The sequence below is a fragment of the Chelonia mydas genome, chromosome 2, assembly GCF_015237465.2.
Source record: "Chelonia mydas isolate rCheMyd1 chromosome 2, rCheMyd1.pri.v2, whole genome shotgun sequence".
Taxonomy (NCBI): Eukaryota; Metazoa; Chordata; order Testudines; family Cheloniidae; genus Chelonia; species Chelonia mydas.
The window spans coordinates 144,273,948-144,299,124 of NC_057850.1; positions in this window are offsets into that span (position 1 = coordinate 144,273,948).

The window sequence follows — 25,177 nt, forward strand, 5'->3', positions numbered from 1 at the left end:
CCAGGCCATCTATTCGGCAGCCTCCTCCGCCCAAGTCAACTGGGTCCAGAGCTCTGGCTTGGCGGTGGGGGACTGGCAGCGGGTGAGCTCCCTCCCACCCGCGCTTCAGACCATCTGGTGGAGCACGGGTCCACTGCTCTACCTCGGCGTTTACCTTTCTGCCACGCACCCTTCTCCGCCAGAGAACTGGCAAAATTTAGAAGGCAGGGTGATAGAGCAGCTCCGGAAATGGACGAGGCTACTCCCATGTCTCTCCCTCCTAGGGAGAGCACTGGTGCTTAACCAACTAGTCCTGTCCAAGCTCTGGTACCGGCTCAACACCCTGGTCCCGGCCCCGGGTTTCCTGACTGACCTCCGGACATCTATTCTAGAGTTCTTTTGGTCAGGAATGCACTGGGCCCCTGTTGGGGTTCTTCATCTACCCCTGAAGGAAGGAGGGCAGGGCCTGAAGTGTCTGCACACTCAGGTCCGTGTCTTCGGCCTCCAGGCCCTGCAGAGGCTCCTTTATAGTGCAGGTAGTTCGACATGGAGCATATTGGCGCACGCCTTCCTGCGCCGCTTCCAAGGGCTCCGATACGACCGGCAGCTCTTTTATCTCTGTCAGAGAGGTTTTCTGCGAGACCTCTCCGGGCTGCCGGTCTTCTACCAGGACCTCCTCTGGACCTGGAAACTGTTTTCAACGACCAGGTCCATGGCGGCCACCATGGGAGCAGATCTCCTCACGGAGCCCCTGCTACAGAACCCCCAGCTCTGTGTGCAGGCAGCGGAGTCCCGTTCGGTGCACCAGAGTTTGGTCCTGGCAGAAGTCATGAGAATCGGAGACCTCCTGGACTATGACCGGGGAGACTGGCTGGATCCCCTGACGCTTGCTGGGTGCATGGGGCTCTCCAGACCTCGTACCCCTGGCACGTACTTCAGGAGGTGAAGACCGCCTTGACGCCCGCTGCTCGGGCTTATCTCAACCGAGCCCTACGCGAGGGCCCCGCACCCCGCCCACCCTCTACCCCAGGCCCGCTGGATCTTTCAATTGGGCCCCAACCCCGTAGATCCCAACAAACCCCTCACCCTTTCACTGCGAGCCAGCTGCATGAACTGCAGCCGGTCAGCTTCCAAATCGCGCCATCGAAATATTTATACACACTCACGCTTCACACCCTTCACGCCCACACCCTGGTGTCCCGCCCCGATACAAAGTGGCGGGACCTCCTGCCACCTTTGGAGGGTGAGCAACCTCGGTGGGCCAGCCTGTATTCCACCTTGGTCCCGAGGCCCGTCGGGGACATTAGTTGGCGGCTCCTTCACAGAGCTGTGAGCACGGGCCTGTTTTTGACACGGTTCACCCCCATCCCGGATACTTGCCCTTTTTGCAATGTGAGGGAAACCCTGGCACATATATATTTAGAGTGTGCCAGGCTGCAGCCCCTTTTCCGGCTCCTCACGAATATTTTATTACGCTTTTGGCTACACTTTTCCCCTCACCTTTTTATCTACACACTCCCCATCTGTGGCCCCACAAAATCGCGAGATCTCCTGGTTAACCTCCTCCTAGCCCTAGCTAAAACAGCCACTTATAAAACCAGAGAGAGGAGGTTGGCTAATGAAGCGTCCTGCGATTGTAGGGCCATTTTCCGATCCTCGGTACATTCACGTATCCGGGCGGAGTTCCTCTGGGCGGCGTCCACCGACTCTCTTGACGCCTTCGAGGAGCGGTGGGCACTGTCCGAGGTTCTCTGCTCGGTGACCCCATCCGGTTCCCTTTGTCTGACCCTTTGATTGAGGGGAAGAGAGAGAGACCCCAGCCCCAGCCCTTGCCGCTGTGGATACCGTCATCACTGTCACCTAGGAGGGGTCCTATCACACGTGGTGTACGTCCCCCCACCCTCAAACTGCCCACCCCCCAGCCATGCCCATCTTGTTGGGCACTCTCAGGAGAGGAATAATTGGTGACACTGGGCGTGGCACTAGGTAACTCGAGGGGGTGGAAGACCACGAGTGTCGAGGAAGCCCCCCCGCTCTGGGCCCAGGCTAGCCTGAACACTTCTCCCTCCTGAGGGCTGCTGTGTTATACCTTGTGTGCTTTTGTTTTGTTGCATAGTTTTGCCCTATCCTTTTTGGTGATTCCTTGTAAGTGTTACACAAATAAAATTCTTTTCTGCTTCAAAAAAAAAAAAAAAGCACCCTCCTGCTGCCCTCTGGCCATGCTATATCACAGGTTTCTCCACAGTCTCTATACCTGTGGGGTTCTTCCTTAGTCCTTGTCAGCTTCCGCACCCCTGAGCTCTGCAACAGCTTGACTTCAATCTCACAATGCCTGTCACCTCTCTGACTGGCTGGGGAAGGCTTTCAACCTGTTCTGGCAGGTTCTTAATTGGTCCAGGTGTTCTTATTAACCTGGAGTAACCCCTGCTCAGTTACCAGGGGAAGAGGGACCTGCTCCTCCTGCGGCTGCTCTCCCTGTCTTCCCCTCTGGCCTGGCTCAATCTCGGCGTTTACCTTTCTGCCACGCATCTGTCTCCACCGGAGAACTAGCAAGGCTTAGAGAGCAGGGTGGCAGAGTGGCTCCGGAGATGGACAGGACTACTCTGGTGCCTCTCCCTGCAAGGGAGGGCACTGGTGCTCAACCATCTAGTCCTGTCCATGCTCTGGCACTGGCTCAACATCCTGGTCCCAGCCCCGGGGTTCCTGGCTGATCTCCAGAGGTTGGTTCTGGGGTTCCTTTGGCCAGGACTGCACTGGGTCTCTGCAGGGGTCCTCCACCTGCCCCTGGGAGGAGGGAGGTCAGGGCCCGAAGTGCCTGCACACTCAAGTCCACATCTTCCACCTCCAGGCCCTGCAGAGTCTCCTTTTTGGTGCAGGTAGTCCAGCATGGAGCACACTGGCGCATGCCTTCCTATGCTGCTTTCAAGGGCTCAGATGCGACTGGCAACTCCTTTATCTCCATCTAAGAGGTCTTCCCGTGAGACCCCTCCGGGCTGCCGGTCTTCTACCAGGACCTCCTCTGGACCTGGAAACTGGTCTCGGTGATCAGGTCTGTGGCAGCCACCGAGGGGGCGGATCTCCTCGCAGAGCCCCTGCTACACAACCCCCAATTCTGTGTGCAGGTGGCGGAGTCCCACTCGGTGCGACAGAGGCTGCTCCTGGCGGAAGTCACTAGAGTCGGAGGCCTCCTGGACTGCGACCACTGAGACTGTCTGGATCCCCTGACGCTCGCTCAGTGCATGGGGCTCTCCGGCCCTCATACTCCCCAGCGCGTACTTCAGGAGGTGAAGGCCGCTTTACCTCCCACTGCTCGGGCCTACCTTGACCAAGTCTTGTGAGAGGGTGCCCTCCGCCCAGCCTGCATCCCAGGCCCTCCGGAACTTTTCATCGGGCCCCTACCTTGGGGACCCACCCTGCCACCCAACCCCTTCACCATAAGCCTGCTGCACGAATTGCAGCTGGCTCGCTTCCGGACCGCACGAAGGAAACATCTGTATGCACTCGTGCTCCACACCCTTCATGTCCTCACCCTCATGTCCTGCCCTGGCACGAAGTGGCGGGAGCTTCTACCACCTCTGGAGGGAGAGGCACCCCAGTGGGCCAGCCTATACTCCACCTGGTCCCGAGGCCTGCTGGGGATATCAGTTGGCGGCTTCTTCACAGGGCCATGAGTACAGACGTGTTCTTGGCACGGTTCACCCCCATCCTGGACACCTGCCCCTTCTGCAGCGCAAGGGAAACCCTGGCACACGTGTACCAGGAGTGTGCCAGGTTGCAGCCCCTATTCCGGCTCCTCCAGAACCTCCTGCTGTGGTTCTGGCTGCACTTCTCCCCACACTTGTTCATCTTTGCACACCCTATCTGTAGGTCCACTAAGTCGTGAGACCTCCTCGTCAACCTCGTCCTGGCACTAGCCAAAGTAGCCATATGCACCACCAGGAAGAGGATGGTAGACGATGGGGTGCTCTTTGACTGTGGGGCCTACTTCCGCTCCTCCCTGGTCTCACACATCCAGGCAGAGTTCCTCTGGGCAGCATCTGCTGGCTCCCTTGATGCCTTCGAGGAGCAGTGGGCGGTGTCCGGCGTTCTCTGCTCAGTGTCCCCATCTGGTTCCCTTCTTTTAACCCGGTGACCTCACTCCCGTCCCTGTTCTATCTTTAGTTGTCTCCCGTACTTAACTGAGATTCCAGACCTTGTGGATCCTCCCCTTAGGCTGGGGGAGGTCCTTTAGTAGTGGGCGGGCTCTGCTTTCCCATCTCCAGGATCCCAACAGACTGCTCTCCTTGCCTTCCCCTGTGGCCTGGAGGGAGGGAGGAAGCTGCTCCTGCTGCTAGGCCCTGAGCTCTCGCTGCTGCTGTTGCTCCAGCTACTCCCTCTCTGCTACCTGGTTGCCGGCTGGCTGGCTTGGGCCCCACCCCTCCCCTGGTTGCTGCTGCTCCTGCTGCAGCCCCTTGGCAGGGGGGGCCTGCTGGTCCACTCCCCAGAGGAGGGCAATGATGGATCCCTGCCCCAGCTCTTGCTTCTGCTGTGGACACCATCACCTCTATCACTGCCACGAGGAAAGGGTCCCTCCTGTCACCACCCAATGGCTCCCTGCCCTTACGGAGTCCCCTGGGAAGGTAGATCAGCACTGTATATTGCAAACACTGTTGCAAGCATCGCAAAGTATTTTGGGGAGGGCTAAAGGTGTGCGAGTGGAGAGTGAAAGATTCCTTTGCAGGAGTACAAGAGGCTGAGGGGGGCGGAAGAGAAAGAAGAAAGCGGAGAACGGGTTAATTGAACACTGCAGCTAGCAAGCTCAGTCCGAAGATAAGAAGCTAACTTCAGCCCAAGGCCAGCTGCTACCTGCCAAGACAGAAGCGGGGAAGTCCAACCCCCGTCCCTCCCTCCGACCAGCCATGAAAAGAGAAGAACTAAGTGGAACAGAACTGCAGAGATAACAGTGAGAGCAAATGAAACAGCAACAGCAAAGGCCAAGACAGAAGGAAAAACAGTCTCCAGAGCCAGGGTATTTTGGGAAACCGGGAAGTTCACAGCAAGCCTGTTTGGGCTGGTACAAAGAGCACCAGGAACAGAGGGCCCTGGACAAGGCTTTCTTCCGGCAACTAATGGAAGTTACTAGATCGCAAGCCCTGGTTCTCATGGGAGACTTCAATCACCCTGATATCTGCTGGGAGAGCAATACAGCAGTGCACAGACAATCCAGGAAGGTTTTGGAAAGTGTAGGGGACAATTCCCGGTGCAAGTGCTGGAGGAACCAACTAGGGGCAGAGCTCTTCTTGACCTGCTGCTCACAAACTGGGAAGAATTAGTAGGGGAAGCAAAAGGGGATGGGAACCTGGGGGGCAGTGACCATGAGATGGTCGAGTTCAGGATCCTGACACAGGGAAGAAAGGAGAGCAGCAGAATACGGACCCTGGACTTCAGAAAAGCAGACTTTGACTTCCTCAGGGAACTGATGGGCAGGATCCCCTGGAGAATAACATGAGGGGGAAAGAAGTCCAGGAGAGCTGGCTGTTTTTTAAAGAATCCTTATTGAGGTTACAAGGACAAACCATCCCGATGTGTAGAAAGAAAAGTAAATATGGTAGGCGACCAGCTTGGCTTAACAGTGAAATCCTTGCTGATCTTAAACACAAAATAGAAGCTTACAAGAAGTGGAAGATTGGACAAATGACGAGGGAAGAGTATAAAGATATTGCTCGGGCATGCAGGAGTGAAATCAGGAAGGCCAAATCACACCTGGAGCTGCAGCTAGCAAGAGATAGTAAGAGTAACAAGAAGAGTTTCTTCAGGTATGTTCGCAACAAGAAGAAAGTCAAGGAAAGTGTGGGCCCCTTACTGAATGAGGGAGGCAACCTAGTGACAAAGGATGTGGAAAAAGCTAATGTACTCAATAGTTTTTTTTGCCTCTGTCTTCACGAACATGGTCAGCTCCCAGACTACTGCACTGGGCAGCACAGCATGGGGAGGAGGCGACCAGCCCTCTATGGAGAAAGAAGTGCTTCGGAACTATTTAGAAAAGCTGGACGAGCACAAGTCCATGGGGCTGGATGTGCTGCATCCAAGAGTGCTAAAGGAGTTGGCGGGTGTGATTGCAGAGCCATTGGCCATTATCTTTGAAGACTCATGGCAATAGGGGAAGGTCCCGGACGACTGGAAAAAGGCTAATGTCGTGCCCATCTTTAAAAAAGGGAAGAAGGAGGATCCGGAGAACTACAAGCCAGTCAGCCTCACCTCAGTCCCTGGAAAAATCATGGAGCGGGTCCTCAAGGAATCAATTCTGAAGCACTTAGAGGAGAGGAAAGTGATCAGGAACAGTCAGCATGGATTCATCAAGGGAAAGTCATGCCTGACTAATCTAATTGCCTTCTATGACGAGATAACTGGCTCTGTGGATGAGGGGAAAGCAGTGGACGTGTTGTTCCTTGACTTTCACAAAGCTTTTGACATGGTCTCCCACAGGATTCTTGCCAGCAAGTTAAAGAAGTATGGGCTGGATGAATGGACGATAAGGTGGATAGAAAGCTGGCTAGATTGTCAGGCTCAACGGGTAGTGATCAATGGCTCCATGTCTAGCTGGCAGCTGGTATCAAGTGGAGTGCCCCAAGGGTTGGTCCTTGGGCCAGTTTTGTTCAATATCTTCATTAATGATCTGGAGGATGGTGTGGATTGCACCCTCAGCGAGTTTGAAGATGACACAAAACTGGGAGGAGAGGTAGATACGCTGGAGCATAGGGATAGGATACAGAGGGCCCTAGACAAATTAGAAGATTGGGCCAAAATAAATCTGATGAGGTTCAACAAGGACAAGTGCAGAGTCCTGCACTTAGGATGGAAGAATCCCATGCACCGCTATAGACTAGGGACCAAATGGCTAGGCAGCAGTTCTGCAGAAAAGGACCTAGGGGTTACAGTGGACGAGAAGCTGGATATGAGTCAACAGTGTGCCCTTGTTGCCAAGAAGGCCAATGGCATTTTGGACTGTATAAGTAGGGGCATTGCCAGCAGATTGAGGGACGTGATCATTCCCCTCTATTCAACATTGGTGAGGCCTCGTCTGGAGTACTGTGTCCAGTTTTGGGCCCCACACTACAAGAAGGATGTGGAAAAATTGGAAAACATCCAGCGGAGGGCAACAAAAATGATTAGGGGACTGGAGCACGTGACTTATGAGGAAAGGCTGAGGGAACTGGGATTGTTTAGTCTGCGGAAGAGAAGAATGAGGGGGGATTTGATAGCTGCTTTCAACTACCTGAGAGGTGGTTCCAGAGAGGATGGTTCTAGACTATTCTCAGTGGTAGAAGAGGACAGGACAAGGAGTAATGGTCTCAAGTTACAGTGGGGGAGGTTTAGGTTGGATATTAGGAAAAACTTTTTCACTAGGAGGGTGGTGAAACGCTGGAATGTGTTACCAAGGGAGGTGGTGGAATCTCCTTCCTTAGAAGTTTTTAAGGTCAGGCTTGACAAAACCCTGGCTGGGATGATTTAGTTGGGGATTGGTCCTGCTTTGAGCAGGGAGTTGGACTAGATGACCTCCTGAGGTCCCTTCAAACCCTGATATTCTATGATTCTAAGCTGAAAGGGCATATGAAGTGGGGTCCAATAGACCCTGTGGGTCCAGTTCTATTCACTATTTTTATAAGTGATTTGAATAGTAGTATAAAGTAGTATAAATCAATCAATGTGCCTGTACACTTATCATGTTTGCAGATTATTACAAGCTGGGAGGGATTGCAAGACCTTTGGAGGACAGGATTAGAATTCAAAATCATTTTACCAAAGTGGAGAAATGGTCTGAAATAAATAGGATGAAAGTGAATAAGGACAAATGCAAAGTTATACACTTAGGAAGGAATAATGAACTGCACAAATACAAAATGAGAAATGGCTGCCTAGAAAGGAGCACTTCAGAAAAGGATTTGGAAACTAAATATGAGTCAACAATGTAATACTGTTGCAAAAAAACTGAACATCATTCTGGGATGTATTAGCAGGAGTGTTGTACTCAAGACACAAGAAATAATTTTTCCACTCTACTCAGCACTGATAAGACCTCAACGGGAGTCTTGTGTCCAGTTCTGGGCACCACACTTTGGGAAAGATGTGGAGATTGGAGAAAGTCCAGAGGAGACCAAGAAAAATGATTAAAGGTCTAGAAAGCATGACATACAAGGACAGATTGGGTGGGGGAAAGGGTTTCTTTAGTCTTGAGAAGAGAAAACTGGGTGGAGGAGGGGCATAAGAACAGTCTTCAGGTATGTAAAAGTTTGTTATAAAGATGAGAGTAATAAATTGCTCTCCCTATCCTCTTAGGGCAGACCATGAAGTAATGGGCTTAAATTTCAGTAAGTGAAATTTAGGATATTAGGAAAATCTTCCTAACTGTAATGGTAGTTAAACACTGGAACAAATTACCTAAGAAGATTGCAGAAACTCCATCTGTTAGGTGCTACCGGTCTCAGACTTAGGCCTATGTTGCCACTAAGCAGAACCCTTATCATCTGGGCCACCCAGTTCCAAGGGCTCATAAGGGAACTGCTGCTAACAGCTCACCACCAGAAGCTACACGGCTGACTCAGGAGGTCAGATGACAGACTGCTGATTGGACACCACTAGCTCTAAACCCTCCTGTTTCTGGCTCATCCCTCGTCTGATAACTAGATGCTAGGCCTGTTGCTGCCCAGACCTCTGAGACCAAGTCCGTATTCCTGTTACTATGCCTTATTCCTGTTTCCTTTCCGTGACCAGGGTTGCTAACTCTGGCTTGACCCTGGCATGACCACAACCTTGCCTGTACTCCTGCCTCCAACCACTACATCAGCCCACATTTCAGCCCTGAGACTGTCTTTGGAGAACAGGTTAGACAAACATATGTAGGATGGTTTAGATAATACTAAATCTTGCCTCAGTGAAGGGAACTGGACTAGAGATGACCTATCAAGGTTCCTTCCAATCCTATGGTTCTATTATTTTTATGATTTGCAGGAGACTAGTGATTTTGGGTGCCTCAATGTTTGAGTGACAAATGTGAGACATCTTAAAGTTCAGAACGCTAAACGTTTGAAAGTGCAGCCAACTCCCACACCACATCCCCAGCAGTGGGGGCGTCTTACCTGTGGCTTACAGAAATTAAAGCACCCAAGATCGCTAGTTACTCTAGAAAATTCAGGACCTCATTTCCACTCCAATAAAATCCTAATAAAAATGCTAAACAAAAAATAAACAAACATAAACAAAACAAGCAGCTGTAATCAACCCATATGTGATGTGTCAATTTGCATATCAGATGAGATTGTGCTACATGTCTTGGAGCATCTATTTAAGCCACCTGTGTGCCCTCCCAATGTTAGGGTATTCTAGGTGCTGGTCAGGCCCCTAACCTGACGGAGGCAGTCTTGGGGGGGGGCTGCCTATGACCAGGTGCCTATGGGCAATAGCATCACACAGAATCTGTAGAGTGCTATGCACTGAGGTTCTCCTGTCCCTGCATCCTGTCACACCCTTCCTGCCCAAGTCCCTGTCTTGGGATATGTGAGAGGGTCCTGCACAATGCCACTGCATAATGCCACTACAGCAGCCTCTCTCAGTGTCTACCTGCAAGGAAGTCTCCCTCAGCCAGCTAATGGGCTGTTCCAGTCCCCCAGCAACATTTTGCTACTGGGCTGGACTGGGATAATCTCTTCCTTTATGTTTACCTTTACTATGCCCCGTTAGGGATAGAAACATTTGAACTGACTGCTGACCTGGAATGGGATGTTTCCAAAACTTTCCATGAAGTTGTTTCAGCTTATCTCAGGAACTGTGAACAAGATTCTCATTTCTTCTCCCTGCTTGTCAGTGGTACAAAGGGGACAGATAGCAGCCAGCACAGGGAATGTGCTTGCCCCAGCTAGCGCAGCCAGCTCCTACACCACATCCCCAGCAGTGGAAAGGGGGATGGCCAGGACACTTCTGCTCTCTGGCATTGTCTGGCTGAAGCATAGCCCTTTGGAAACCACAGCGAGTCAGCATAGTTTGGAGCAGCCTTCAGGCTGCTCTTAACTATGATAGAGCTAAAGTCCCTTGCCATTTTTTATTCAATTCTACTCTTTTGGAATACAACTTGTATTGAGGACTCTATACAAAATAAAAAGCTATTGCATTTAAATTTGCATTTTTCCTTGTTTCCTGACAGTTGGATAGACTTAGCTCCTTCTGACTGTTGCTGACCTAAGTTTAACCTGCTTCTAAGGCAGCCTTAGCATCAAGATATTGTACACTGAACAGCTATCTGGACTGGTTTGCCTTCTGAATCGGTTCTCCTTTGATGCAACTTTCACTATGAGGAATTCACTCCCTGGGAAATACTAAAGAATTAGATCCTGTAGGAATTTCACATAAATCACACCAGGGAATGTGATTTAAAAAATAGAAAATAATAGTTTTACATGGGCTTAACTTCCTTTTGAATACCCCTGTGAGTCCCCGGGCCATGATTTTTGAAGGAATTACATTATTTTAAATGATCAGTCAGTATGCTCCTTGGACCGTATGAGTGATCCTTCACTAGACACAAATAAAATGTGCATCCATGCATTAAGGATGGACCATTATGACTACATGAGAACAGGTCCTTAAAGATCTTATAAATGTGAAGGGAATATGAATATTGTACCTGTATCAACCCTACCAAACTCACCTGTAATTTGAGAACATGTTTTCTTCCTGGTTAAGCCATACTGTTTGAAAATACTTTGTTTCCAAGCCTGCAAACACTCACACATGCTAACTTTATGCACTGTATACACTGAACTTGCTGGGATGTGTAATATTTTGTAAGTGCATAAGTGTTTGCAGTATCAGGGCCATAGTTATTATTGTTCCTTAAAAAATGAAACAGGGCCACAAAGAAGTCAAGTACAAATTAAAAATGAAGCAAAATGAAAAAGTAAATAAATCAGGAAAAATAATTAGCTGACATAGGTTATTTTTTCAAAATCTGTTTGCGGAACAAAATGTAATTAAGTCATTGTAAACATATGGTATGCAAATACTAATGCAGTTTATTAGTATGTGTTCAGCAGACTATTGCAGAAGATCAGCTACATATTTAAAAGCAATCTGAATACTGGTATGTTAGGGCAAGGGAGGTTCAGTGATGATAAATATGTTTTCTGTTGATTTATTTATTTATTTATTCTTTCTTAGTTTGGAGGAACCCACCAAAATATTGCCTATTTAAAAGATATAAAATAAAAAAAAATAATAATTATTATAATATTTATTTATTAAATAAATAAGGTAAGGCTTGGTGCAGAATATCAGTACTGGTACTATGCCCATCTCTTCAGTGCCTACACTCAAATACCGCAGACATAATAACAGCCAGTAGGAGCAAATGCACATAGAGGCATATCATCATTTGCAAAACAAAGAACTTCCACAGATGATTGATATGGATACTATAACTTCTACCTTAGTAATTTAAAATGACCATAACATGAAGATAAAAAATGAAATGTAATGTGCTGGCTTTATGCATTTTTATAGTGAGTGCATTATGCTTCCTTTTGGTGTCTGGCCAACAGAGAGAGGATAATGTACCTGTTTCTAGTAATATCTAAAAGAATTCTTATTTTGCTACTTGTGTTTTTAGAACTGAAGTACCAGTATTCTACTCCCAGCTCCCCGATTGTATGTGTGTAAGAGAGATTTATCTAGTAATTGTATCTGCTGCATGTGGATTCATTACAGAAGTCTTATTACCAACCTACTGTGCTTGTACTTAAAGGTCACTTGTAATAATTAGATGCTTCCTTCATGATAACAAAGATTCTGTAACAATAAAATAAGGAAAACTAAGTACAACACCACAGAAAGAAGTAGCTGCATTAGCTGTAATAGGGTCTGAGCATAGACAGAACGGGGAGGAGAGCCTCTTCTGTTTGCAGGCAAGCAGATTTATCACTCTCATACACAGTAGCTACAGCTGCAAATCATGGAGGCAGGCAACAGAGAAAACAAGGCTTCTTATAAAGAAGAGAATGCGGAGGAGGAGGCAGAAAGGCCTGGGACAGCAAAGTGGCAATACCCGTACACCAGGTTGCCTCCCTGAGCACAGTTAAGAGACTGAGGCATGCTTCTAGACTTAGTTAAAAGTGAAAGTCAAAGAACTGCCCTGACCAGGGGCAAATTAAAGGGGTCCAGGTGAGGGTAGCAGTGATCCTCCAAAGGACAACACCTGGAGCCTCTGACAGGAGGGCAGTGAACGGGGTTAGCAATGGGGAGTATTACTAGGGGTAAATAGATGCCTCCCGTTGCTCTTTCTGCCATGATTCACAAGATCTTGTATTTTATTATTAAATATTTTAGGGCTTGATCCTAGAAGCACATGCTCTTGAGCATAGAGCCACTTCACAGCAGTCAAACTCTTTGGAGTTGTTATCCAGTGTGGAGACATGACCTTCTATTTCTATTAGTTCCTGTTAAGTGTGATATCTTAGTTTGCTTTTTTTCAAGTTTGTTGCTCATTTTGCTGTCCATTCGAGTAAATTTTGAGGATAAGTATGGTAGTGATGTTAACAGTCATTTCTTTAATGAATGTTCAGTTTGTCTGGGAAGGTTCCTTTTCTCGGGCCTCCATGTTCTGTAATTGCTTTCTTTCTCTTTGTTCAGTCATTTTGAGATGTTTTCTATTAAGATGTACTAACACTAGTCCAAAACTAGGACAAAGGCACACTGTTCTAACTGGTAAATCCATACATCGATTTCTTTAAAAATTAATAACTATAGACTAAAAAGTGTTTTTCATGAAGGAAAGAGCAGTAGGTCTTCTGAGAAGCAGCATATTCTGTCATGCATCCCAAACGAACCTCCATGTGTTAGGAGACACTCACGTCCAGGGATACTGATCCCTGTTATGTGACAGGAGTATTAAACTTTTGTAACCCTGACCCATGTCAGATGAATATGAACAGGAAATGAAGTTCAGGCTCTGTTATCAGCACTCCTATGTGTCATACATTTATAACCTAAGGTTAGAAGTAAACTGTGTTTTTCGCAAAAAATGAAGGAAATGAAACAACTGATTCCTTTAGCCTTGATGGGAACCCAGCAAAGAACTGGAGGGGATAGTTTCAGCACTTCCAAATTCTTTTGGAAATAGGTGGTATTGCAGAGAAAATAGAGAAGGTGAAATTCTTTACACTGTTTTGTGTGTCAGGCCTGGCAATCTATGATACATTCCAGTGCATGCATGCAGGGGACTGCAAAACTGCAAGATAAAGACATTCAAAAATGTCAAGAATAGTGGGATCTATATAACTTGGGAAAAGCACATTTTCTTTATAAGACACCAGCTGCCCTTGTGAGACAATTGAACATTTTCCAACTGACCTACATAATAAAATTAAGTCGTATGAATTTGAACAGTTAACAGATAGGTTAATTAGGCTAAATTATTTGTGGTACAACTGATAACCAAATCAGTACAAAATTATTACAAATAATGAACTTGACTTTGGAAAGGACATTAGCACTAGTAAAACTATGCTTCCTTATGAGATCCTTAGCCATCAGTAAAATAATAAATAGCATCTAATTAACAGTATGCACCAAGGAATAAAGAAAGAATGTAATGATAAAGAAACATGGAGACCAGATTTCTTGGCAATGACATTTTGCAAGATGGTGTCCATGTCAGCATAAACTATAAAGAAATAAAAATGCAAAATATGCTGCTAAACTTAAAAATGGAGGGCACCGCGCTGATGATGTAGAATCACTGTTCTTTATTGAGTCTAATAATAAATTTACTAAGCATAGTTCTACAGCAGATTAATGTATGACAAGGAAGTAAGTGAACAAAATGTGAATTTCAACATAGATAACGGAGCCAAGTGCTGTAGAATCACACCAACATATAAAATGACAAATGAGGGATAGCTCAGTGGTTTGAGCTCTGGCCTGCTAAACCTAGGGTTGTGAATTCAATCCTTGAGGGGGCCATTTAGGGATATGGGGCAAAAATTGGGGATTAGTCCTGCTTTAAGCAGGGGGTTGGACTAGATGACCTCCTGAGGTCCCGATAATAAAATTGAAAAGTATGAAAACTGGTTTTGATTAGTGGCCACAAAATGAGTCACATGGCAAAACTACATGCATTTCTATGTATAAGCACAGATGCCACTCAACAGAGCTTGAAATGGTCAGGAAATTTCATGTATGTTTGTGTTGAGGAGCAGTCTACAAATGAAGATGATCAAGTGGGTTTGTAACTTTATCTGCTGAACAAGGTGCAAAACATAATTTAAATAATTTAATGGGATGTTTAATAGATGTGGATGTATAAACTATGCAGTACATTCTTGAATGTAGATCTCAATGTGTGACCAGAAACACATGAGCTGAACAAATTCTAAGTGATTCTGAAAGATGAAGTAAAAACTGATCATGACCCAGGACTAAATTTAGATGTTATTAAGCAAATTCAGACACCAGCTGGCTGGGTTAATATTATGGTCACTGTAATAAACTCAAACAAGTTATGAATTTGTATAAAAGATTCTAATAAGACCACAGAACATGAGCCCTGTCCTATGAAAACAACTGAAGTAATGTCTAGACTTCAAACTATATGGATATTTTGATTTTTGGAGGGTATTAAGAAGTTTAAGAACAGATTCCAAGATGTCCTATTTTGGTCAGATATAAATGCTACCACTGCAGATAAGTTTTCCAAGTCTAAAATCAACAGTACTACAGGAAGCAGAATGCAAAAGACCCACTTAAACCAAGAGATTCCTGATTGTTCTAGGATTAAGGTTCATGCAGCTCTATTTGAATTAAAAGGGAAACCTTATTAGTGGAATACTCCTTTAAAAAAATAGAGCTGTTGCACAACAGATTGAATAGTAATGGAATAATACACTGTAAATCAGTTTGCTTCCTCATCACAGGATTCCACAGGACTAATAATTTTCTGTTACCTCATCTTCCCCTTCCCATCCCTTTGGCCCCTGTATGTGTGTCTCATATACATGGCCTTTGCATCTGTGTCTGTCTTTTTACTGTTTTATATTGCGTACTGCATGGCACAATGTGGCCCTAATACTTGATTTCTATCCCAAGGTACTACTATGATAATAGTAATAACAATAATAGTATAATATAATGACAAAATATTTATAATTAAAACAAATTCACCAGAATGAATACCTAAACCCTCCAGCAACCCTGAGAACACTAACTCATTTGAAAAATTGTCTCCAGCAAAACAAAATTGTTCAAATATTGGCAACTATGCTTTTGAGAGAGAGTGTAGAAGTATACAACAGGGAGACAAAAAGAGAGAAAGGAAAGGAAATGCTATTTTTCAAAGAAGAAAAAGAATAGACTAAGGAAAATAGGAAAAAGGAAAATAATAATAAAAAGAAAAGAGGAAACAAATATAATTATGGCAAACCTATGAATAAGAACGTAAGAATGGCCATACTGGGTCAGATCAAAGATCCATCTAGCCCAGTACTCTGTCTTCTAACAGTGGCCAATGCCAGGTGCTTCAGAGGGAATGAACAGAACAGGTAGTCATCAAGTGATCCATCCCGTCACTAATTCCCAGCTTCTGGCAAAACCGAGGCTAGGAACACCATTCTAGCCCATCCTGGCTAAAAGCCATCAGTTGACCTAACCACCATGAATTTATCTAGTTCTTTTTTGAACCCAGTTATAGTCTTGGCCTTCATAACATCCTCTGGCAAGGAGCTCCACAGGTTGTATGTGAAATACTTCCTTTTGTTTGTTTTAAACCTGCTGCCTATTAATTTCATTTGTTGACCCCTAGTTTTTGTGTTATGAGAAGAAATAAATAACACTTCCTCATTTACTTTCTCCACACCAGCCATGATTTTATAGACCTCTATCTTATCCCCCCATTAGTCATCTGTTTTCCAAGCTAAAAAGTCCCCCTCTTTTTAATCTTTACCCATATGGAAGATATTCCATATGCCTAATAATTTGTGTTGCTCTTTTCTGAACCTTTTCCAATTCCAGTATATCTTTTTGAGATGGGGTGACCACATCTGCACACAGTATTCAGGATGTGGGTGTACCTGGATTTATATAGAGGCAATATGATATTCTCTGTCTTATTATCTATCCCGTTCTTGATGATTCCCAACATTCTGTTCACTTTTTTGACTGCTGCTGCACATTGAGTAAATGTTTTTGGAGAACTATCTACAACCACTCCAAGATCTCTTTCCTGAGTGTTAACTGCTAATTTAGACCCCATCATTTTATATGTATAGTTAAAATTATGTTTTCCAGCGTGCATTACTTTGCATTTATCAACATTGAATTCATCTGCCATTTTGTTGCCCAGTCACCCAGTTTTTTGAGATCCCTTTGTAATGCTTTGCAGTCTGCTTTGGACTTAACTATCTTGAGTAAAAAGAAAAGGAGTACTTGTGGCACCTTGGAGACTAACCGATTTATTTGAGCATAAGCTTTCGTGAGCTACAGCTCACTTCATCGGATGCATCCGATGAAGTGAGCAGTAGCTCACGAAAGCTTATGCTCAAATGAATCGGTTAGTCTCCAAGGTGCCACAAGTACTCCTTTTCTTTTTGCGAATACAGACTAACACTGCTGTTACTCTGAAACCTACCTCCCAGTTTACCTCTTTTTCCAGGTCTTTTATGAATATGTTGAATAGTACTGATCAATTTACCTCTCTCCGTTCTGAAAACTGACCATTTAATCCTACCCTTTGATTTCTGTCTTTTAACCAGTTACTGATCCATGAGAGGACCTTCCCTCTTATCCCATGACAGCTTACTTTACTTAAGAGCTTTTGGTGAGGGACCTTGTAAAATGGGGATATATCCACTGGATATATCCCCTTGTCCACATGTTTGTTGACCCCCTCAAAGAATTGTAGTAGATTGGTGTGGCATGATTTCCCTTTACAAAAACCATGTTGATTCTTCCACAACAAATCGTGTTCATCTATGTGTCTCATAATTCTGTTCTTTACTATAGTTTCAACCAATTTTGCCTGGTACTAAAATTAGGCTTACCAGCCTGTAACTGCTGGGATCACCTCTGTAACCCTTTTTAAAAATTGGCATCACATTAGCTATCCTCCTGTTGCCTGATCTTTAGATTATGTATTAATTATATTGATTACTTAAGAATCCCCAGTTATCACTTAGAGGGTTGAATCATAGAATCACAGAATATCAGGGATGGAAGGGACCTCAGGAGGTCATCTAGTCCAACCCCCTGCTCAAAGCAGGACCAATCCCCAACTAAATCAGTTGATAAGTTCTTACTCTAAGATCAGGCCCAGTATTATTCAAATGATTACATAGTTATGAACCCTATTGTGCACATTTGCATCACTCACACTATGGGAACTCTTTTACATTTACAAATATAGTTTATTAATACATTGAGTGCAGTCAAAAAACCCAACTCAGTAAGGTAGATAGAGATACTACAGAATGTACATCTGCACATCCATATACTCACACCATCCCTTGTAGAACAACCTGAAGTGTTAGCCATCATCTTCCTCATCACCTTCCCCATCATCACCAGTGGCCATCATTCTGGCACCTCCCAAAGACAACATCTCCATCTCCCCTAAGCTGTGATGCCCCTTTTATAATATGTTTGATGCACATTTAGTAGGGGATTTTCCCCCTTTTCCTTATTTGTATTTCCTTACCTTACTAATGTTGGAGTGTCTTTTTCCTATAGATTAGTATATCAATGATCTCAACTTATTATCCTCTATGTCAAATCATTACTGTGGCCCTTACGTGGTTAGGTATCACATTTGTTATTTCTGTCCTAACTAGTTATTTCGGTTCTTTCCAAGTTGTGGTATACCTGTTAGTTTAAAAGGGTATGAACTTAGGAAGCCCTTTATTCAAACCTACTTCAATGCATCCTCTATGTTAAAGGTAGCAGCCATATATGGCCCTTATGCTTTAGCTCATCACCAGCTATCTAGGTGAAAGGTCCCAAACATATGTATGCTAACTTTGCCTGAGCTCAACATACAGGATGTGTCCTGTAGGTCCTTTGTGTTACAGCCAAAATATACTCGAATATAAACTTGTAAACCTATTATAATAAAACAAATAAATCCATTAGAAAATAAGAAACTGATAAGAAAAGATATATAGGCAAGCAAGCAGGCTACCCTTAGATGTATCCCATGTACCTGTTGTGTACGTCAGTTCATTGCCAGGACACTTCTGTAATGGACTAATGTACCTGTGGTAGGGACTTCCCCTTAAACTCTATCTTCAGCTCCCCAAATACTTAGGGTTTTCCATTGGGCCATTTATCTGTGCAAAGTTTATCTGTTCAAGGTTCATAGGCCTCAAGCCTTATGCTAACTTGCTGAAGCTCTTACAGGATACAGGCCTCTAGGTTTCTTGCATTATTGCTGAATATAATGCAAAGCAGTGAATATAATAAAAGGAAGCTAGCCCACTGGGCTACAGTAGCAGTGAATATAACAAAGGCAAACTAGCCCACTGGCCTACAGTCATTTTGTATAGAAGATTATTTAAATGAAGGTTTATATACCACAGTTAGTAGCTCTGCAATTTCACATTTGAGTTCCTTCAGAACTCTTGGGTGAATACCATCTGGTCCTGGTGACTTATTACTGTTTTGTTTATCAGTTTGTTCCAAAACCTCCTCCAATGACACCTCAATCTGGGACAGTTCCTCAGATTTGTCACCTAAAACAAATGGCTCAGGTTTGGGAATCTCCCTCACTTCCTCAGCCCTGAAGAACAATGCAAAGAATTAATTTAGTTTCTTCGCAATGGCCTTATTGTCTGTAGCGAAGCGAAGCCTCACTGGCGCAGCACCTCCTGCTGGTCGTCTAGGAATTAGCTCTTTTCCAGCATACAGAGCACCCTCTGCAGGCTGGTGTCTCGGCTGCCGCCGGCGCCGTGTCCCTCCAGGACCCCGGTGTCCTTTACCTCGGGGTTCTGCCCCAGCAGTACCCCCATGCTCTAGGTCTCCCCTTCCCCAACCCTCTAAACCCACCTTGCCTCAGTGGCTACTACCAGTCATCATCTAGCCCCCGCTCACCAGGGCAGACTGCAGTGTAGTGGCCACTCATCATTGGCAAGGGGTTAGGACCTGCTACCTTTGCCTATCCTTGGGCTGCCCCTCTGCAGCCCCAATACCTTTTGGCCTTAAACAAGGCCTGCAGCCTGGGGGTTTACCAGACTGGAGCTCCCCAGCTCCCTTTGCCCTGTTCCCCAGCACTGCTCCTCTTCAGTACCTTGCTCCCAGGCAGCTAGCCCTTCCCTCTCCAGGGCTAGAGTGAGACTCCTCTAGCGCCTGGTCCCCAGCCCTCTTATAAGGGCCAGCTGGGCCCTGATTGAGCTGGCCACAGCTGCGGCTACTTCCCCCAGCTGTTCTTACTCCTCTTATTTCAGGAGCGGGGTAACCACCCTGTTACATTGTCCTTCAGTGCTCCTTTAACAACCTGATCACCTAGAGTCATCTATAGAAGGAGGAAAAAAGAAACAGTTAAACAGAAAATGAAAAAATAAATAAAAGATACATACAACATTTTGTAATGAATTAATTTAATTTATTTATTGATCATCTACTTTATTACATTTCTGTGGCAGCCATTCTGTATTTTGAACACTTATATTTTTACCTCTGTAGACTCTAGATTTTATAGTTAAGGAAATGGAAACAAAGAACCACTGGCCTTAAAATGTACCTAAATGCTCTCTTAACCTTTTTGTGGACAAGGGCCTATCAGGTCCCAATTCTCTCTGTAATTTCAAATGTTGTCCCTTGATATCCTTTTCAAATGCTGGTATAATCCACAGTTACCACTCTCTTTGGCAGTCTTGTCTGAGAAGCTAAGAAGCACAGAAACTGTGTGAAACCTGCTGTTTTCTAGTTCATATGCATTTCATTAAAGAAAATGGGGAGTCACCAAGGAGTGGGCTCAGTTTTGTGAGTCCATTTGACATTTGGATTCAGATGAACACAAATCGTCAAAGAGTAACTCAGTTTGAACCTGGCAAAAATATGCTGAGTTGTAACAAACCTAGGAAGTTTCAACATTCCTATAAGTATTGTAGACCAGTGGTTCTCAAAGCTGGCACACTGCTTGTGCAGGGAAAGCCCCTGGCGGGCCGGACCGGTTTGTTTACCTGCCGCGTTCACAGGTTCGGCCGATTGCGGCTCCCACCGGCCGCGGTTCGCCGCTCCGGGCCAATGGGGGCTGCGGGAAGGGCGTCCAGCACGTCTCTTGGCCCGCGCCACTAGGAGGTGGCCCCAGCTGAGCAGTGGCTGGCAGAAGTTAATGACCTGGTGCCCCCCCTCACCCTGTGGTAACCAGGCTTCTGGTTCAGGTGCCATTTAAGACTGCCACGTCCCCAAAAAACGTGCACCTGGCAATCCTAAATGGCACCTGGACACAGAAGCCAAAACCTGAACTGTCTGGATAAAAGGTGGCAATCCTAGCCCATTTCCAGTTAGTGGCCTGCTTCATCCTTCTTCAGGTGCAGCCTGGGCAGCTAATTGGCCTACGTAACCACTTTAACCCTTCTGGGCCTTGTGTGGGGTGAACACCCATCACATATACCTTTAAATTCCAGGTGATGATATAGAAAGAGTACTCCCAGAGAACAGCTTACTTTTCTATTTTTACACAGTAAAAAGAAAACAATGGTTGTGTTGATGTTCTTTAATCTATACAGAGAGACGTTTGAGGAGGACTGGATGTTTTAGGAGATTAATTATGGGCTATGGAGCATAATTTCACTTCTGGGCCTAAAGCTGAAATCTGGCCTATGTCAGTAGCAAATGACATTTATTACCATGTAGTGGACAATGTCCATTGAGTTAGTTCGTCTCAGTCCAGTTCCGAACACATAAATATCCACATAAGAAGATGACATTTTAACTGAAGAGTCATACAAATTCTGAAATTATAAGTGTCAAATAGTTAGACATATTTCATTTGTTTGTGAGACATGATTTGCTAATACTGGCTGAAATGAATTTGCAAATCAGCAATCTGATATAGTGCACATAGAGACAGAAATAACATTTATCTGCTTATGTCCTCTGGAGCAGTAAAATGATCCACTAAAACTGTGAATATATTTAGCACGTAAACTGGTGCATATTATTTTAGAAAGAAGACTGTTGTTATTTAGAAAACAGTCATGAGAGCAATAAAGAACAGGTTTAATTCCATCCATATTTAGGACAGCACTTAAGCACTTGCACCTACTAAGCAGGTACTTAAGTGCTTTCCTAAATTAGAGATGCTTTCCTGAATCAAGTCCTTGCTCTGTAATCATTTGCTCGGGTTAGAGACCATTATCACTGTAAGGGGCATATGCACAGTATGCAAATACTATTGATATATATATTAAATAAATAATCCTGTTTCAGGGAGGAATAGCATATCTGCAATGGTTACTTGCAAAGAAAAAAAATGGGTTTATAGCCTTTTTTGATTCATCATGAGCATAAAGCAGAAATGAACATTTTAAAGTTTTGTTTTGTTTTTCTGAGGAATGCAAGAACATAGAAATTGTCATATATGATCAGACACATCGTCCATCGTTCCATTATTCTGTCTCCAAAAGTGGCGAGGACTACTTCAGATGAAAGTACAAGATACCTAATTAATTAGGATGGGGAAGTGATTTTTATTCAAAATGTTTTTAATTCTTGTTTTCTTTAATACCTGTTTATCACAAATGCTTAAAGAATGGCCAGAAGAAAGCACTTTATATTAAAGATTCACATCTCAGCCCTTTCTTTGAAGAGCTGAGAAAGCTCTCCAACTACTTCCCTGGATTTGTCCAAGATCTCCACTATAAAAATGGGAAGATCAAACTTGATATTTGTAATGTTTGAAGATAGAAAAAAAGCAGAAAAAAACCACTAAAACAAAAACATTCATATCTCCTTTTGCTTTATAAAAGCAAAAAAGAAGATAAATCCAATTTTTCTATCCTTTTCAGGTCCCCTTTATTAAATCTTAATACTATTTTTATACATTAGTATTTTACTCAAAAAAGTTAGATTATTAATCAAAAATGTATCTGATTCTCTTTTGGATTTGCAGAATCTGGTTGGAAATAATAATGGAATGTAGTCAGAAATGAACAATCAAGCTATTTGGACTTTTACTCGTAACTAATAAAAACTCAATGAGTAATTAAATTAATAAAACTCTTAGGATATTAGAAGTGGTACTCTGATTTTATTGTACATATAAAATGTAAACTGATAAACTTTCAGACCAGGAAGCAGATTGTCCCCTACTTGAAAAAACCCAGTGCGAGAGACAGATAACTTCAAGCATGGGTGCTTGTTGAATTTTCTCAGAATACTTCTGTTAAAGATCCTAGCAAGCGCTCCTGATTAGCCACTCACTAGGACCGCTGAGAGGAGAATCCAAGCCTCTTCTGCTCTGGATCTCATTTAAGCTTCTGAAGTCTCAGTAGGCTAGTTCCTCCCTTGGACTCTTTAGCACATTTCTTGGGCTCTGATTCTCAGCTTGTTACCACTTCCAGGAAATAGCTCCTATATGTTAGGCCCTCAGGAAATAGCCCATATATATTAGGCCCAGATACCCCAGTTACTTAAACACATCCTTTACGGAGAACTACACCCAAAAAGCATGAAGCTTCTGGCTCACAATTTAAATCTCTCAGGGGCATGCACTAGTTTTGAAGCACTTTGCTCAGTCTAGTACCTTTATGCTGTTTTACACGTAATCATGTAACGAACAGGAGAATACAGATAATACAAAATACTAAATGTATTTCCTTGCCTTAGTTTCCTCCCTGCTCCAGGGCATTTTTTATACTGTCCTTGGGGTCATCTGGGCTCAGAAAAGTGGGCAGATTCCCCTTGTCCCTTGAGGCTGCTACATGCTGGGTGACCTCACTGTCCTGGAGCTACTTACACCTTGCTTTCTCCTGCCCCATGCTTCCTCTTCCTACCTGCTCCCCTGTTCCTTTGTGTTTCTTTAGTTAAAGCCCTTCTGGTTACATAGCCTCATTTATTCTACCTCTAGTAGTTTCCACTCCTTCTTCAGAGGGTAAGCTATACTGGATTTCCCAGGCTTAACCTGCTTTTTAGCATAACCTTTGTGGTGTTTAGATGCTGCTTGTAATTATTAGAACTGGGAGCACTGGCTTCTGGGAGTCTGAAAGGACAGGAAACAGGAAGGGCGGGGGGAGTTGAGGAGGCTAAGTGAGAGCTACTGAAGGTGCAGCAGCAGCGTGGTAAAGAGGTTTCCACTTCAAAAATAAAGTCCTGTTGAAGTTTGTTAGTACCTTGCCTGGCTGTTACAGCACCTTTGTGAGATCTAAATACTGTCATTAAGTGTAAGTATTTCCCATTGTCTCTATGTGGTGTGTACCTGAGATAAGGCCCGTCAGCAATGGAGGATCTATACACATATAGGCACTCATAATAGAGCAGTTTTTCCTAATGCAACTTCACAACATCAACCAGAATTCATAATTTGTACAGATATAGCCCAAAGTTAATCACAACTTCCATTCAGGAGGAAGTGGCCAGGGTTTAGCTGAACTTTCCCATTTTTCATTTCATTCCATTACTCCAACTGGTAATTATACCTCTGTGAATCACTATAAATAATTTCTCACCCTTGTGGATGATTAGATCTTCACATATCTGTAGACTGATTTAATTTTCATTATTCTCCCTTAGCTCCATTCTCGTTTATCTGGATTCTACATATTCAGCTCTTCTAATCTTTCTTAGTAAGGTAGTTCTTCCAGTCTGAAGCTTATTTTTGTTGTACTTCTCTGAACTCAGTCCAGTTTGTCAATATTTCCAGTAATGAAATGTCCAGAATTGAACACAATATTCCAGTTGTAGTTACCTCCACACTCACAGTAGTGGTGCATCTAAGTAAGCAGACCAAAATTACTCTGTCCTTTTTTGCTTCCAAATCACATAGCACTGAATATCTTTTGCTATTGCCACAGACCAAATTTCTTCTTCCTATTGAATATCTGTTTCACTTTGCCTTTTTGCAAGTTGAATTCCACTATGTTATTTTCTGCCTATAAATTAGCCTGTGTAGATCTCTGTGCATTATTATTACTGTCCTCATTGGTGTTCATGACTTCTTCCAATTTAGGGTTGAATTGTGCAGAGGTGGTACAGAGGGTACAAGGAGTAGCACACTTGTATCTCTATGTAGGTATAGGAATGGCATTGGTTCCTTTGTTTTTGCTATGCAAAGACTGGGGGTGCAATGCCAATAGTGGCAGTAGAAATCCTACTGGGGAGAGGGTGAATGTGATGCGATAGTCCTGTGCGCACTGGCCTGTAGAACAGGGTCATAGTCATAGAGTTTAAGGCCAGAAGGGACCACCAGAACATCTAGTCCGGGGGGGGGTGGGGAGAGCAAAATATGGCCCGCAGGCCAAATCTGGCCCACCAGCCGTTTTAATCTAGCTCTTGGGCTCCCGCTGGGGAACGGAGTCTGGGGCTTGCCCAGCTCCGGCGCTCCAGCAGGGAGCAGGGTTGGGGGCCACTCCACATGGCTCCCGGAAGGAGCGGCATGGCCTCGCTCCAGCCAGGGAGCAGGGTTGGGGGCCGCTCCACGCAACTCCCAGAAGCAGCAGTATGGCCTCCCTGCGGCTCCCATGTGTAGGGACAGCCAAGGAGCTCCACTCCGCATGCTGCCCCTGCCCCAAGCGCCACCCCCACAGCTCCCATTGGCCAGGAACTGCAGCCAATGTGAGCTGCAGTGGTGGTGCCTGTGGACGAGGCAGTGTGCAGAGCTGCCTGGCTGCACCTCCACGTAGGAACCAGAGAAGTGACCTGCCACTGCTTCTGGGAGCCGCTTGAGGTAAACGCTGCTCGGAATCTGCACCCCTGAGCCTCTCCTTGCACCCCAACCTCCTGCCCCAGCTCTGATCCCCCTCCCACCCTCTGAACCCCTCAATCCCAGCCTGAAGCACCCTCCTACACCCCAAACTCCTCATCCCCAGCCCCACCCCAGAGCCTGCACCCCCAGCTGGAGCACTCACCCCACTCCCCAGCCCGGAGCCCCCTCCCACACCCTGAACACATCATTTCTGGCCCCACCCCAGAGCCCGCACCCCCAACCAGAGCTCTCACCCCCTCCCTCACCCCAACCCCAATTTTG